Genomic DNA, 16571 nt, shown 5'->3' on the forward strand with positions numbered 1-16571 from the left:
GCATGACGGAGTCTGAGAATGTGGGCCACGTGTTAAAAGGCATAGAAGATGACGCCTTCAATCTGCTAATCTGCAAAGACTGCGACACCGTCGATGCCATCATCCCAGAGTGCAAGCGCTTTGAGGCCGCCAAAAGTGGACGCATTGTCCATCATTCCGCTTGACTGCCGAAAACGGCTGCAACGTGGTCATGCGAAGATATACCTGAGCCACCGGCGCCGCTCACCGTAGAACACGTGAACATTACCCGACATTAACTTGACGCCGTGCCTCCTGCTTCTACGTGCGGCCGTACTTGTGACCATAGCTCCAAGATGGTGCCACTAGTCCAAGCGGTCGTTCATCATGAGCTCCCCAATGCTGGCCTGGACTCTGTGTGCGCCACAGCTCCTAACCAGCCGATTGACTGCCGTCCCTCACTTTCGCACGCACGCTCAAGGTCTAAGGCCACCATTCCGTATTCGCAATCCAGCCGAGTGGAGGACTGCTGATGACCGTCCATTTGCTTCAATTGCCAGCGTATTGGACACATGGCCCGCCATTGTAGTAGCTGGTGGTATTGGTATCAGGCGCCCTACGGATACAACCGTCGCCCCGACATGGATCGTGGCCGATTCCAGCCCTATCGCGAGCCTACCCAAACCACCGGCGACGACGCTCTCTTCATGGCGCATCATCGTTCACCCTCCCCACGTGGTCGCCAGTCCCGTTCGTCGTTGCCTTGTCGCCAGTCATCTCGCTCGCCCCAATTCCGCCGCCCTGCGTCGCCGATTGAACGCCTCGCTTGGTAAAATTAGACGATACCGCTCCCTGAGGTGATTATGCATCGACAACTCGCCTGCCAAATCCTCTGACCACACTGCAGGGCAGAAGAAACCTGATAGACGTTAAACAGGATGACGCACGTGTTGTTGCTCTGGTGGATACTGAGGCTTCAGATATCAGTAATGAATTCGGAGCTTCGTCGCCGCTATAAGATCCTAACACCACCTAAAGTACCGTTCATTCGTGTCGCCGATGGCGGAACGTTTCCCGTGCTAAGGATGTGCTCCGCTCGAATAAGTGTTGCTGACCAATCCACAAGCATACTACTTGCCATGCTCGAGAAATGCTCCCATGAACTCATCCTCGGTATGGATTTTATGTCTGCCTATTCAGCCCTTATTGACTGTGGAACAGGCTTGCTTCAGCTAGACCTAGAATGTTACAATGACGCTCCTACTTCACGCCAACCGCGCTTGTGCTCCTTGTATTACGTTCGTCTACCTCCTCAAGCCATTATATATGTGAATTTGCGGTCTTTTTTATCCCATTAGATATGGTGATTACATCTTTACCCCGACTGTTGACGTCTTATTCGCCAAAAACGTACGTCGCTCTTCCTCACACCTTTATTAGAGTCGCGGATAATCAAACGTCTCTACCCATATTGAACTTTATCTGGTGAACGCAACTTACCCCAGGTCGCATGACTCTAGCCCACATCTCTTCTATCGATGAGTGTGCCGTTTCTTCATTTGCCACCGACGTTTCTTTGTCCTCTGCCTCTTCCCCTTCCTAGCACAATCTCGTCGATGGTTATATTGATAATATGATAGCGTCTGACCTCCTTCTTGCTTAGACAGCCGATATGCGCCGCATATTGCAGTCCTAACGCGACATCCTTGACTTTAATGACAGGCCTTTGGGAGAGGCATCTGTGGTCACTGATAAGATCAATACTGTGGACGCCAGCACATTCACATAACATTCTTATCGCGTGTCCTATGCCGAACGAGAAGTGATACAGCCTGAAGTCGACAAGATGCCCCCCAAGGACGTCATTGAACCTTCATGCAGTCCATGGGCATCACCGGTCGTCCTAGTCAAGAAGAAAGATGGCAGCTGGCGCTTCTGCGTCGACTACCGCCACTTAAACAACGTAACGCGCAAGGACGCCTACCCTCTGCCGCGGACCAATCACGCTCTCAAATGTCTACCATAGCTCTGCCTACTTCTATTCTATGGACCTGAGATCAGGATACTGGCACATATCCGTCGATGATGAAGACCGTGAAAAGACCGCATTTGCTACGCCCGATGGGCTTTACCAGATTAAGGTAATGGCCCTTTGGACTGTGTAATGCCCCAGCCTCATTTGAAAGAACGATGGGCTCCCTCCTTCGTGGATACAAATGGTCAACATGTCTCTACTACCTCGACGATGTCATCGTCTTCTCACCGGTATTTCGAAGCCACCTGAGCCGCTTGTCGGCAGTGCTTGAAGTTTTCCGGCAAGCAGGCCTTCAGCTCAACTCTGCCAAATGGTGTTTTGGCCGCAGCGAAATCATTGTGTTTGGCCACCTTGGGAGTGCTGAAGCGCTGCAACCTGACCCAGAAAAAATTAATGTTTTCTAAGACTTCCCTGTGCCAAGTTCCACTCATGACGTATGCAGCGTTGTCCGCATGTGCTCATATTTTCGACGTTTTGTTAAGAACTTCGCCAACGTTGCCCGTCCAGTCACGCCACTCTTGAATAACGAAATGTCATTTTCTTGGTGTCCTGAAGAGGCCACTGCATTTCACACGCTCACGACTTTGTTTACGTCACTAACCACCTTGGCCCATTTTGACCCATCAGCCCCCACTGAACTTCGCACCAGCCCCAGTGGACATGGCATCGAGGTTTTCTCGCCCAGCAGCCACAAGGACGAGACCGCGTCATCACCTATGCCAATCGCCTTCTTTCCACTTTAGAGTGCCAATTCTCGATCACTGGGTGCGAGTGCCTCGCACTAGTTTAGCATGTCGGCAAGTTTCGACCATACTTGTTCGTCCGCATCTTTTCGGTCATCACAGACCACCAAACGTTTTGATGGTTGTGTTCCCTCAAAGGGACGCTCCAAGCGTCTGAGAGCAGTGAGTATCAGATCGCATCACGCTCCGTTTTTAAAATGTTATCGTGCGGAAATCTTGCTGAACACTACGAATATATTATATCATCGTGTTCGTAAAGTCACAAGGTTTCCGAGGATACCGAATTCTTGGACCTACGACGACTTCACGAAGAACTATCGTCACCAGAAGATTCGACGCACATGTGGAAGTACTAGCGCTAGTCGACATTGGCCAGCGACGCGGCGCGGGAAGACTCTCACCTGTTCCGGGTGCGGTGCTTGTGTGTGCTCGCAGGACTCCAATCAACATTTTACGGCCTCTACGGACTTTTCCTAACGCCAGTAAAGTCGAAGGTGAGCCGTTCCCCCCACTTTTCAGACTTTTGAGTGGGAAAAGACTCACGTTTTGACGGAAAAGCCCAAGCCTAGGATTAGGTTTACTGCTGCGGACGGCCGCGGTCGATCCTTTTCCTTTGGTAACCGAGCATGCCGGTTAGGGCTTAACAATTCTCAAGTCCATATGGACGTAGATGAGCCGATTCCGGGCCCCTCTCGGGCGTCAGACCTTCAACCAAATGAAGCGGGGGACATCCTGCAACATGTAACCTCAAATAATGAGGCGCGGGGAAATAGCGACGCGTCTCTCGAGAACGCCGAGGATATCTCAGCGTCTCAAACATGGACGGAGGACGGGTGGCACACCGTTCTATCACGTCGCAAGAAAAAGAGCTGTAAGAAAAGCGAAAAGGAACCCGAAGAGGGAACCGAAATGAATATCAAGAAATTCGAGGGTGACTCGACAAAACATAGAGAGAGCCAGGCTAACAGCGACTTCCGACGTAGGAAACGCCGTGGACCTCCGCCTCTCCCGAAGGATGACATCAAGGTCATTTTGAGGCCACACAAGGGCCTCATGGTTAAAGATCTGCTTGGATCGGAGCTCGCTATGGCAGTGATAGAGGCCTGCCAGAATACTTTTGGAGGCAGCAGTTTTTTGCTGCGGATCCATCCCGGATCCAATATTGTCATATTATCAACACCACACGAACAAGTGGCGGGAAGGCTGCGCGAAATCAGACAACTGAAAATCAGGGGGCAACATCACTCCTTCAATGCATATGTGGCAGACCCAGAAGATGTTCTGCGAGGCATTGTTCACGGGTTACCACCTGGAACACCTCAGGCGGAACTAATGGAGAACCTGCGGATCCGCACTCAAGGTGTGAAGATTGAAAGAGCCCGCATGCTGGGCTCGTCCAAATCGGCGATAGTGACTTTCACCGGAAAGGTGCTTCCAAGGTGTGTGTACTTTATGGGAGTGGAAGCGATCTGTTACCCATACAAACCCACAATACAGGTTTGCAAAATATGCCGTTCAACGGGTCATCGTACCGATGTGTGCCCAACACCCGATATCAGCATGTGTTCCAAATGTGGGGTAACTGAACCTAATCAGGGGCACGAGTGCTCACCAAAGTGTGCAATCTGTGGCGACGAACACGCGACGGGCGACAGTTCATGCCGAAAGAAGCTAAAGAACATCGCCGCCCGAACGTCTAGAATCGAGCAGCCTCGACGGAAATCGGGGTGGGTAATTCGAAAAAGGACTTCCCCGAACTCGAGCAACAAAGGCACCCCCGATGGTTCAGCTCGGAAAGGGAGGAATCAATGAGTCGAAGGAAGTCCCGATCAAGATCACGATCAGGATCAAGACCAACATCGAGGGCACGCCAAACCAAAGCCAACAAACCCGAGGACAACCCTTGGAAAACAAACCTCAAGAATACCTCGACCAACATAAACGACAGGAAGACGTCCCCCCAGACCGGAACCGGAGCAGAAGAAGCAGCTGCAAACCGACCAAACAATCAGGTGAGCTTGGCGGGGGTCGTGTCTCCCAGTGCTCCAATAACAGACAATAAACAATATAGAAAAATCATTGATGAAAACAAAAGACTAACGCAAGAAATTGAACAGCTTAAGATCCAAATGGCGGCAGAGCGCCAAGAATTCCAATTGGCAATCTCCTCATTGCAAAAGAAGTTCGAAAACACAGTTAAAACGCTGCAGGCCTCTGGCTCGGCGGTCAACCCTAACGGACAGGAGTCACAAATAGATCTCACCCAAGAAAAGGAAATGGAACTAGGCGGAGGAAGAGGTGATGAGCTTCTTGGCATCCCCACGCACACGAACAACCTTATAAAAGAAATCCAGAACCAAGTCCAAGAAAATAGGAGTAGCATTGCGAATCTCCACGACCTTTTAACAAATTTCATGTCAGACATAAAATCACTGATCGGCGAGGAATTAAGAATCCAGAAACAATATGTAAACGAGACTGTGGGGGGCTTGCAGAGAGCAATTAATAAGCGTCCTCTTGCTACCCCAATCACCCATAAACCATCAAAGGCGGGTCGGGACGACGCGGAGGCTCTCGTACATCATGGCTCAAACTAAGTTGAAAAGTGCGGAACAATTAGACATTTGGCAGTGGAATTGCCGCACTTTTCACAAGCGCGCAGCCGCACTCAAAAATTATATAAACGGTGCACCAATCCGACCAGATGTAATATGCCTGCAGGAAATTGGCCCCAAAGTGGTCAAGTTGCAGGGATATTACACCTTGCAAAATTCAAATTATCCCCGCGTTGCCACCCTGGTGAGCAGGACTATCGCGACTAAAGCAGAACAGATAGAAAATCTTCCGATCAATCATCAGATTATAAGCTTATTCCCTCTAAAAAGAGGCAAGGCAAGAACTGTAATACTAAATTTGTACAGTCCCCCCAAAAACAGGAATGAAGATTTTAGCAAACTCCTTGCGGAGGCTCTTAAAATCTCGGGTACCAAGGACCGCCTCGTGGTGCTGGGAGATTTCAACGCTCCCAACACCGCATGGGGCTACCCAAAAGACACACCGAAGGGAACGCGTCTCGAACACGCTGCATCCAGGCTGGGGTTGAGCCTGATCACACTCCCCACCATGCCCACCAGGATCGGCAACAGCGTGAGTAGAGACACGTTCCCGGACCTCACTTTCACACGTAACGTCACGGACGCTACCTGGACCAACCTAGAAGAAAATCTAGGAAGTGATCACTTTCTCATCAGCATTTCCCTATCGACTCCCAAACTACGCCGGGTGGCGGGGGAAACGACTCTGACAAACGACAAAATTCCGACTACACAAACCTCCACCCAATGCTGAGCCGGATTCCATGGGTGAATGGTCCAATTTCATTAAAGCAGCACACGGGCGGGCATCTAAAAAGATTACACGGACGGTGGAAATACCAGCGGTAGACAGCCACCTCCTAAGCTTGTGGGAAAGCAGGCGTAAGCTGCTAAAAAGGTGGCGAAAACAACGCTTGAACAGAAACCTTCTGCGTAGGATCGCAGCTCTGGCAGAGGAAGCAAATCAGTATGCCAGTAAATTGGCAACTGAGGGCTGGATCGAGTTTTGCAATTCGCTACAGGACACACTGAGCACCGCAAAAACCTGGGCCATCCTGAGGAATATCCTAGAGCCGGAAAAGTCCAAAACCGCCACCAACCGAACATTGCAAAGGATCGCGGAGGAATTTCCAGGCACGAATGAGGCATTAATAGAGGCTCTCAAGGAAAGATATGTCGGAGGAAGCGCGATACAGTCAACAGGCCAAATTAATTATACGGGCGTCCAGAATGTGAAGCTAGACGCCCCAATATCCACGGAAGAGGTTTTTGCGGCAGCCCAGGCGGCCAAGAAGAATACAGCCCCTGGCGCCGATCAGATTACCAACGCTATGATTAGAAACCTTAACGATAAAGTCATAGAAGCTATCACTAGTCAATTTAATGAAAACTATTGGCTTAAGGGAGAGATCCCCGAAGAGTGGAAAACTGCAACAATTATTACAATACCAAAACCCGGAAAGAAGCCATCCCTGCAGGCGCTCAGACCCATTTCACTGACGTCTTGCATGGGAAAGCTCTTCGAACGGGTCATACACACTAGGCTTCAAAATTTCATTGAAGACAGGGGTTTGTTCCCGGCCACCATGCTGGGCTTCCGCAACGGCCTCTCGACACAAGACGCGTTTCTCTTGTTACAGGAAGAGGTACTTAAAGGCGTACCCAAGGGTGGGGAGCACCTATTGTTAGCTCATGACCTGAAGGGCGCCTTTGACAATATATCACATGAATCGATACTTTCCGAGCTTAATATAATTGGCTGCGGAGAAAATGTCTTCAATTACATTAGAGCATTCCTCACGGGGAGGAAGGCTACGATAGGAATATCGCATGTCAGATCCGATCCGTTTCAAATGCCCAACAAAGGTACGCCTCAAGGAGCGATCATGTCTCCTCTACTTTTTAACATCGCCATGTGTACACTTGCGCGGACCCTAGACGGTGTCCCGCGACTGGGTTATACTATTTACGCGGACGACATCACTCTTTGGGCTACGCGCGGCTCTCTAGCAGAGAAGGAGCAGACCCTCCAAGAGGCGGCCACTGCAGTTGAAAACTTTGCCAGGGCCAGCGGTCTCAGCTGTGCTCCTGAAAAATCGGAGATAATACGCATCCACGGGAAACGATATAAAAGTAATGGGAACATAGAAATTGAAATCGAAAATCAGCAAATCAAAGAGGTCACTGTTGCTCGGGTTTTGGGATTCTGGGTTCAGAGCAATGGCAGGGCCAGCCACACCATCAATTTACTAAAGTCGGCAACAAAACAAGTGGCAAGGATGATTCAAAGAATCACCTTTCACAAACAAGGCATGAGGGAAAGCGACACTGTTCGTTTAGTACAGGCGCTGGTTATCAGCAAACTAACATACAGCCTCCCTTTTCACACACTCAACAAGAGTGAGGAGGAGCTGATTGACACTATTATCAGAGGCGCCTACAAGGTGGCCTTGCGCTTACCGGTAGGCACCCCGACAGACAAGCTCCTTGGCCTTGGGGTATACAACACATACTCCGAGCTCAAGGCGGCAACTTTAATTTCACAAAGAAGCCGACTTAGCCAGACGAGATCGGGCAGAGAGATCCTGGTGAGGGCGGGTATTCCACCACACCCCCAAAACTTGGACGAGGTACTGGTGGATATTCCCGGTACCGTCCGAAGCAGAATCTCGGTCGCTCCTGTCCCAAGAAATATGCACAAAGACAGAAACAAAAAGCGAAGAGAAGAGAGAGTGAAATGGCTAGGCAAATTAGTCAAAAATAATGAGAACACCGTTTATGTTGACGCCTCTCAGTACAACTGGAAGCGTGCAGTAGTCACTGTCATAGGCAATGACAAGACTAGCCTAATCTCAAGCGCTTCCCTGATCACGTCCTCTATTTCCAAGGCAGAATGCTTCGCCATCGCCTTGGCAATCAAGGACCGGGAACGGACGGGGCCGTCGTACAATACCATCATCTCGGACTCTCAGGAGGCGTGCCGACTCTTTATGAACGGCCGTCTCCCTTTCAAGGTTAGCCACCTCCTGGGAAAGGAACTCAAGAATACATACAGACTGGTCTGGTGTCCGGGACACGCAGGCCTGGAGGGGAATGAGAGGGCTGACGCTCTAGCTCGAGAGCTCACGAACCGAGCGGAGCAACCATCGCCCTCCCATTCACAACCCGCCACTTCACAGGAGAGCCGACGCGAGGAGGAGGATAACGATCCGGCACGTATGGTACCACGCGATATTCTTGCTCACCAGCGCGGCATGCGGCAAAAATACGGCGCCCCCCACGCATCTTTGCAAGGGGAAGACGCAATAGATCTCCGCAGGATTCAGACGGGGGTCTACCCAAATTTATTAAGATTAAGCAAAATTTTCCCAACGATGTACGGGCGTGCCTGTCCGTGGTGTAGCGACTCACCACCGTCTTTGTACCACATCTCATGGGGATGCCAAAATAGACCGCCGAATTTAAATGCCTACTTAGTTAGGTATAATCTAACCAACACACTGGAGCAATGGGAGGCACAACTCGCCAGCTCAGACCCGAGGGTGCAGAAGGCCCTTCTTGGTCACGTTCGGCTAGCGGCAGAAGCCAGTGGAGCCCTGGACTTGGGGCACCACCCATCAAGCTCCTAATCCCCTATCCCCATTTCCCCAATTCAATAAAGTTATTCTCTCTCTCTCTCTCTCCCTCAAAGATCCGACTGGGCAACTTGGTCGCTGGGCACAGAAACTGCAAGAATACAGCTTTGACATCACTTGCAAGTCTGGCAGACTGCACCAGGATGCGGACTGCCGATCCTGTCATCCAGTGGATCCTCCCGACTTGTCAGCGCATCATTCGGACGGATGCCTGTGTTTTCGCAATATCCGATTTAACCGACATACGCAGCGAATAGCTCCGTAATGCCAACTTGCGGTCAATTGTCCACCGTCTACGTTCTCATCACACTGCCCCGTCCCTACGATAATTCGTGCTTCGTGACGGAAACTTACAGAGACGCAGCACCAGCTCCGATGGCCCAGAGCCTTTTGCTGGTTGTTCCCGAAAGACTCCGTTCCACTGTTCTCCAACAGCTTCATGTAGCCCAAAAAACCGCTGGACATCTCGGAGAAACTCGCACGTATGATGGCGTTCGGCGTCGGTTCTTCTGGCCCGGTCTCCACCACTCTGTGAGCCGTTACGTTGCTGCTTGTGTGTCCTGCCAGCGCCACAAGCGTCCATCCTTGTCGCCAGCCAACCTTCTTGATGCCATAGACATTCCCGGTGTCCCGTTCTACCACGTCAGCCTTGATCTCATCGGGCCATTCCCAGCATCTCTGACTTGGAACAAGTGGATTGCCTTAGCTATGGACAACGCGACACGATACGCTATCACGCAGGCACTGCCGACAAGCTGCGCCACTGGGGTTGCGGAATTTTTACTTTACGACGTTATTCATCACCACGGCGCTCTTCCACAGCTACTGACCGACCATGGCCGCTCATTTCTGTCCCAAGTCGTCAGCGACATTCTTCGTTCGTGTTCCATACGTCACAAGCTAACCACTGCTTACCAGGCAATGGTTGTGTGTTTGTGTGTGTGTGTGTGTGTGTGTGTGTGTGTTACGAGAGGGATGAGCCATTGCTGACGATCGTAGTTTTTATTCATGCAGAAGAACAAAAATGCAGGGAAGCGTAGCCAGAAGCAACTTCGCTGTAAAAGCAAGAACGCGCGTCACGACGAAGTTGAGCACCGGTTCGGGCGCCGGAAACAGCAGCCACGGGGAGCGGCTCCCGCGACTTCACCGCCGCCCAAGTGCTGGCGCCCGTGACGGCTGCCCTAATTGCATTAGACGCACCTTAGGCCGCCGAGTCGGTGCAGCAGCGCGTCGCGGCCGGCGCGTTCTCTCGCAGTCAAGCGGCGGCGGAGAAGGCGAACGCGCTGTCTCGTGCGAAACGGCCGCGTCTCGCGAATCGATCGCGCGAGAGGCCGCTAAGCAGCTGGCCTCTCGCCCCCTCCCTTTCGCTCGTCGGAGGAAAAACGCCACGACGCGAAATTCCGACAGGCTACTTCGGCGATTATTGCGCATTAAACGCGACGCGATTACTGCGAAAACTGCTGACGAGATGCGCGCCGCAGAGTTGAAATGTCCGCACTCCCTATTTACTTGCACCGGGGCAAAAACCTAAACCTCGGTTTACTGAGTCCTATGCTCCGTTCCATAGATAGCAGTCAACGATGTGGAGGCTAGAGAGACTTCGTGCAGTGGCTTCGTTCACAGTTGGAGATAGCTCGATGTTTTTCGACCACAATTGGGCGCCAGTGTTGTTTATATAGGCTCAGTATTGAATTAAACAAGTTTTAATCATTGGAAACACACTGTGGTATGCGGCTGCGAACGTCTTGCTTTATATCATTTTTATTTTTTGTTCTTTTCTAGTTTTTTATTGGAAAGCCGTCGCGAATAGCCGCACGTGCTTGCTTGCGCGAGCTAACGTCGTTGGCGCCCAGCGAAGCATAGACGCAAGGCGCGCAGTGATAACCGAACTTCTTGCGTAGCTTCCACAGCGTTGACTGCTACGTATGGAACGGAGTATACCTTCGAAGAATTGAGCCGCGTTATGCATTGTCAGCTTTACGCGCTCCTGCGCCACTACGCGAGCTAAGCATTAGGCATTTATTTGTCATTACGATCATCATTACAGCATCCGTGCGTACTGGCAGTAAAAGTCGGCACGCAAACTTTTTAATGCGTTGGAATGAGGAGTGTCCAATGCCAAAAGAAAGTTTATGTATGTGACGTGCGGGAAGACAATGACAATATATATATATATATATATATATATATATATATATATATATATATATATATATAATGCAACAGAAGCTTGTTAGGATTGCGTCGCTCCTCTTTGAAGCCCCGGATCCGTGATTTAAGCCGCGCTCACCCGACTGCAGAAGCGGTGCTCAGAAGCGCATTCGACACACGTGCTGGCGCTTCGAGGACTGAAGTGCAACTGATGGTGGTACGGAGCAGATCAGCCTTCAGTTGTCCTCTCTTACTCTCTTTCTAATAATTTATATATTGTCGCGGTTCACTGAGAATGGGAATTGCGAGAGGTCGTCCTTTCGCACTCTATCGGCACACCCGACAATAGGGAGCGCACCCTTCTTCTACTGAGCCTGCGCGCACTCTCGGCCAGATCGTCTTTGTCGTCACCATCGTGACTAAATGCAGACATGGGCGCTGCACTGGCGTGCCTCGAGAGCGAGCATCGTCCCGATGCGCGGCGAATACTAGTGCGTGCACAAGTGCAGCCTGTACATGTCATTCGGAGAGATGAGGCTTCATGCACACTACGTGAACAGCTTGAGGTACATGCTGGCAGCGCTGCGAGCAAGATGGGGTGTCAGCAACGACTTCGTACGTGATGTTGCTAAGCCGGCGCAGAAATTTATACGGTCCGAAGTTCTGCCGTTGAAGTTTCTCAGAGAGGCCACGGCGTCTAATAGGTGCCGATACCCAAACTCTGCGCTGAGTTCAAAACAACAGATCTGTGGTTGAGGTTATATCTAAGGGCGTTGCACGACCTTGCTGGATGGTTATTCGAACACGCGCAAGCTGTTGGGCTTCCTCGACGGCGTCAGTCTTCGTATCGCTACAATCATGGGGCAGCATAGCGTCAAGCATCGTGGTTACGTCTCGACTGTTGAGAAGACCGAACGGCGTCATTATTGTAGTTTCCTGGCGGGCCGTATTATATGTAAAGTGACATACGACAGAGTTTTGTTCCAATTCTAGTGCTCCACATCGAAATACATACAGAGCATGTCAGCGAGGCTCTGGTTGAGTCGCTCGGCAAGCCCATTCGTTTGATCATGGTATGCTGTCGTCCTGCTATAGGCTGTGCCGTTGAGCTTGGGCACATTTCTTAGAAGCTCCGCTGTCAAAGTGATTCCGCTGTATCTTATGACGACAGCTGGAGCACCGTGTCTTAGGACAATGTTCTCAATAAAAAATTATGCTCCTTCAACTGCCGTGAGACCCGGAAGTGCCTTGGGGCGCTATAACGTAAAACTATTCCAAAATTTTCTATTCCAATTCTGCTATCAGCCCTCCACGATTGGTCAAAAACTTTTTTCTACCACCGCCACTTCACCTGTCTGTCACGCGACGCCACGAAAACCGCTATACCTCTCCATCTGATATGATGTGTACACACTGATTATGCATGATTTGACAGAAAAAAGAAAAACAGTTATTTCTGATTCAACCCCTTTTCGTCATTAGCCCTCGGCTATTGCTAAAAAGTTTTCGGGCTGCACCCACTTCACCTGCCTGTCGCGCGACGTTACAAAACCGCAAGAACTCACCGCGTCAAAGTGACGTGTACACGATAAAGATGCCTTAATATGCTGAACAAAACTGAATTTTCTTCGGAATAGCCGCGGGCTGGCCCGTTCCGAAAGGAATAAAAGATGGCTGCCGCCGATCGCTCAGACGCTGGCTACTCGCACCTGCCGGAGAGCACGGGTGTATTTGCGTATAATAAAACTTTTTGCGTTGCCGTGTAACGTTTTCGAGCACTTTCGGCATGTTTACTCCCTCATTCTGCCAACTCTTCTTTGCTGAGGGTCCGTTTTAGCGTCATTCTTGAGCTTCCATTGCATGCCGCTGCGATTTTCGACCAGCCACCGCAAATTAAAGAAGGGAAAGCCGACCAGTCGTAGATGCCGGCACCACCCTCTTCATCCGGTTATCGACTTTCAGTGCACTGGCTCGGCCCCATCGAATCCCCCTCCACTTGAGCGTTCTCATCGCGTCTTGTCAGCCAATTAGATCCGACAAGCCGCTCAGTGTAGGCAATGTTATTCGTTTTTCAAGAAAACAAAAGTGACCCCCTATGAACTAGGAGAGCGTTTGATTGGTCTGTTCAGACAACCATGCGGGTGAGCGCCTGGTGCTTGCGTTGGTGGTTACGCAAATTTGACGTCAAGAGATTCGAATAGAAACATATTGGAATAGTTTTACGTTATGGGGCCCTTGGTTTCCATGTACCTGGTGAGGTAGCCTGTCGCGACTATGACTCATTTATTTCTGGTGGCGGATGTCGGAAATGCGCCGAGAAGGTCGATTCCAATTCGGACAAACGACGGCTCCGGCACTGCAGCAGGGTGTAGGAGCCCGGCGGGTTTAGTGGGTGATACTTCGCATCCCTGACAGTCAAGGCGTGTTCTGACGTAATGCTTCGCTTCTGGTGCAAGCTTTGGCCAATAATACTTTCTACTGAATCGTGCCAACGTACATGTGCAGCCTAGGTGGCACGAGGCGGTGTCATCGTGGCATGCTTGCAGGATTTCTTTGCGGAGAGTATATGAGACGACGAACAGGTAACTATGCGATCGCTGATAGGCCCTTTCAAAACATTGTCGGCACATTTGTAGGTCGGCCTTCCAAGATATTATGCGTGGCTCTGCTATCGCAACCACCAGAGACCAGCGGAGCTGAGGGAAGGCCAGTAATGTAGTGCCAAACTAAACACTTAGTGTAACTTTGGCTGGGATTACACCCGCTGTACTGGTCTCGGGTGTTTACGATAGCAGAGCCACGCATAATTTTTTTGGCATGCCACAGAAGATTGAGAATGCAAAGACTAGCAATCTGTGTTCTAGCAAAGCCACAGTAATTACGGAATTAAGTATGGTAAACCAAGTATGTTATAGTCCAATTCAAAAATTAAGTTATGGGGTTTTACGTGCCAAAACCACTTTCTCATTATGAGGTATGCCGTAGCAGAGGACTTCGGAAATTTCGACCACCCGGGGTTCCTTAACGTGCACCGAAATTTAAGTACACGGGTGTTTTTGCCCCCATCGAAATGCGGCTGCCGTGGCCGGGATTCGATCTAACGACCTCGCGCTCAGCAGCCCAACACCACAGTCACTGAGCAACCACGGCGGGTTAGTCCAATTGGACTCCTGAATTATTCTTCCCTGTCACTCATGCTTTCTTCACATTCACTAATCATGCTACTTTCACGATCTACCTTCATCTCTTTTATGTGATCCGCCTGACGGTAGACTTCGCCATTGCTAAGCAAACGCCACGTCATTTTTTTTCCACTGCAAGAAAGAGAACTGCCGAAGCGAGAGCGCGGTTTCCTGTCGGAAAGCAATGACGTTACGCGACCTGATTCCCCGCCGCGCCGCTCCTTCTGCCCCGCTAAGCTCCACCCACTCTCCCCGCATCGTTATGCTGCGCGATGCTATTCTTATACTCTGCTTTCACTCTCTCAGCTCTCTCTACCCAAGCTCGGCGAAGCTGCGGACATCAAGAGAAACCCAGCGGAGTTCTAACCGCTGTTCTATATTAACAATGAGTGATGGTGCTCTTGATAGTCTTGTTCACGAGACAAGGTGGCGGCATCAACAACTGCTAAAAGGGCTACGCTTCATGATCACCATTGCTTGGTTATTAAATTGGTGACCTTCAGAGGAAGTCGGCATCGAAGTGTTGCTTCCCCAATTTATGGTCTCCTGTCATGTCGCACTCTTGAAGTAGTGGGCTCCAGCGTGCCAAACGTGCAAAGGGGTCTTTCATGTTTGTAAACCAGGAAAGCGAATAATAGTCGCTCACTACTTGGAAGGAGCGGCGGTATAAGTACGGGCGAAACTGAATGACTGCGTATACTACAGCAAGGCATTCCTTCTCCTTGGCCAACGCTGTGGATCGTTCCCGAACTCAATGCATTCTAGCACTGCGTCTCAAAGCGCTATAGCTACGCGAGGAAAGAATCACGAGAAATTGCACACGACACATACGCCCGACGTTACGTAGAGTGATCTTGGCACGAAAAGAGCATACATGTGAGTTGCTGTGCTGGAAGAGAGAGGTCGGATTCGACGCCTTTCTTTATAGCATTATCGGCGCACTTCAGCCCTTTCGAGGTTTGCAAAAATGAAACATGAGGTGTGTTGAGTGTACGCAAGCGCGTCACAGCATGCACCAATATAGCAAGCTTGTAAGAGACACGAAGCTACCAAACGGGACGCCTCTTAAGAAACGGGAGCGTGCGTGGTCGCTCGAGGCGCACCCTCACGTGGCTGTCTGGACGTCACCATCTTCACAGTCTCCGTATGCTGTCGCATACTTCGCGAGTTGGCTGTGCTCAGTTCTGCTCTAGTTTTTTTTTCTATGAAACCTTAGTGGAAAGTCAACGCTCCGTACTTTTGTAGGTTGTCTTCGGCGTGTTCTTTCGATCTCTTTGAAACTACCTTATTACAAGAATGAGTGAATTGAAAAATCACCCGTTACAATCATTCGGCCCGTTGTCTAAGAAGCAACACAAATAAAATGAAATACGCTTTCTCATCACTGTCATTTCGATTGGCGAAATCTGCGATTGAAGCCTGTGCCTTGGCGAAATGTACTAAATAGACCTTCCAGCCAAGGACCCCATATTTGATATCTTTGACATCAGATGAGCTGTAATTACAGTACAAAGGACAACGGGGTTGTAAACAGGACGTTTAATATAACGCCATCAAAATTTATTTTATATGGAGAAGTTGTGACATGCAATGTTCTCGGGTTTGTGTTTACTGTGGAAAGCCATTTGAAAATTAGTCTGTGTAGCAATGAGACGTATGATTAGGCATATTACACTGAATACCATTTTAGCCGCATCAATTCGTCATGTGAAGAGTTCATTACCAGTTCAAAGTACACAAAAATTGGGCGCTACTATTTTCTTTTGGGGGGGGGGGCAATTTTATACACAAAACTTAGTCTCAACTGCCTAAGAGCGCAACCCTGACCACCTCAGCAGACACCCGTAACATGACCGTTTACACTTCACCGCCAGCCGTTCATGAAGCTAGCGTATACAAAGAGCGTCGATGTTACTAGTTATTCGATAGAACACCCTTGTGCAGTTTACAGCTATGAATACAGAAATAAGATATTCCGAGATGCAAAGCAGAAGATGTTACCAGAATAAATATTGTGCACCTGCACTTACTGTTGTGCCGTGGATCTCCAAGCTTCCTCACTACCTTGAATCCTCCGTGGTCTTGCCAACCTGCGCAGGAGTACATATTTCTTTTGTTATATCCATCTTCAGTTATTGAAACCTTTTGCAGTATGCAAGCGCAGTAATAAACGGGGGGGGGGGTGTGCTTCATTGTTAATGTGTGTGTATTTACACTGAAATAGGACCAGGAAGTTTAGAGAAATGAAATATGCAGCTCAAATCATCATGAAT

General features: G+C 49.9%; 1 protein-coding gene across 2 annotated transcripts in view; it reads right to left on the minus strand.

Moving 5' to 3' along the window:
• Positions 1-16571, minus strand: part of LOC142573155 (uncharacterized) — a 731380-nt gene that overhangs the window by 515267 nt on the left and 199542 nt on the right. For both annotated transcript variants that reach the window (XM_075682709.1, XM_075682708.1), the window contains exon 2: positions 16329-16388. The gene's annotated coding sequence lies outside the window, so the exon portion shown is untranslated. The remainder of the gene's footprint in view (positions 1-16328; positions 16389-16571) is intronic.

The sequence above is a fragment of the Dermacentor variabilis genome, chromosome 2 (genome assembly GCF_050947875.1).
Source record: "Dermacentor variabilis isolate Ectoservices chromosome 2, ASM5094787v1, whole genome shotgun sequence".
Taxonomy (NCBI): domain Eukaryota; kingdom Metazoa; phylum Arthropoda; class Arachnida; order Ixodida; family Ixodidae; genus Dermacentor; species Dermacentor variabilis.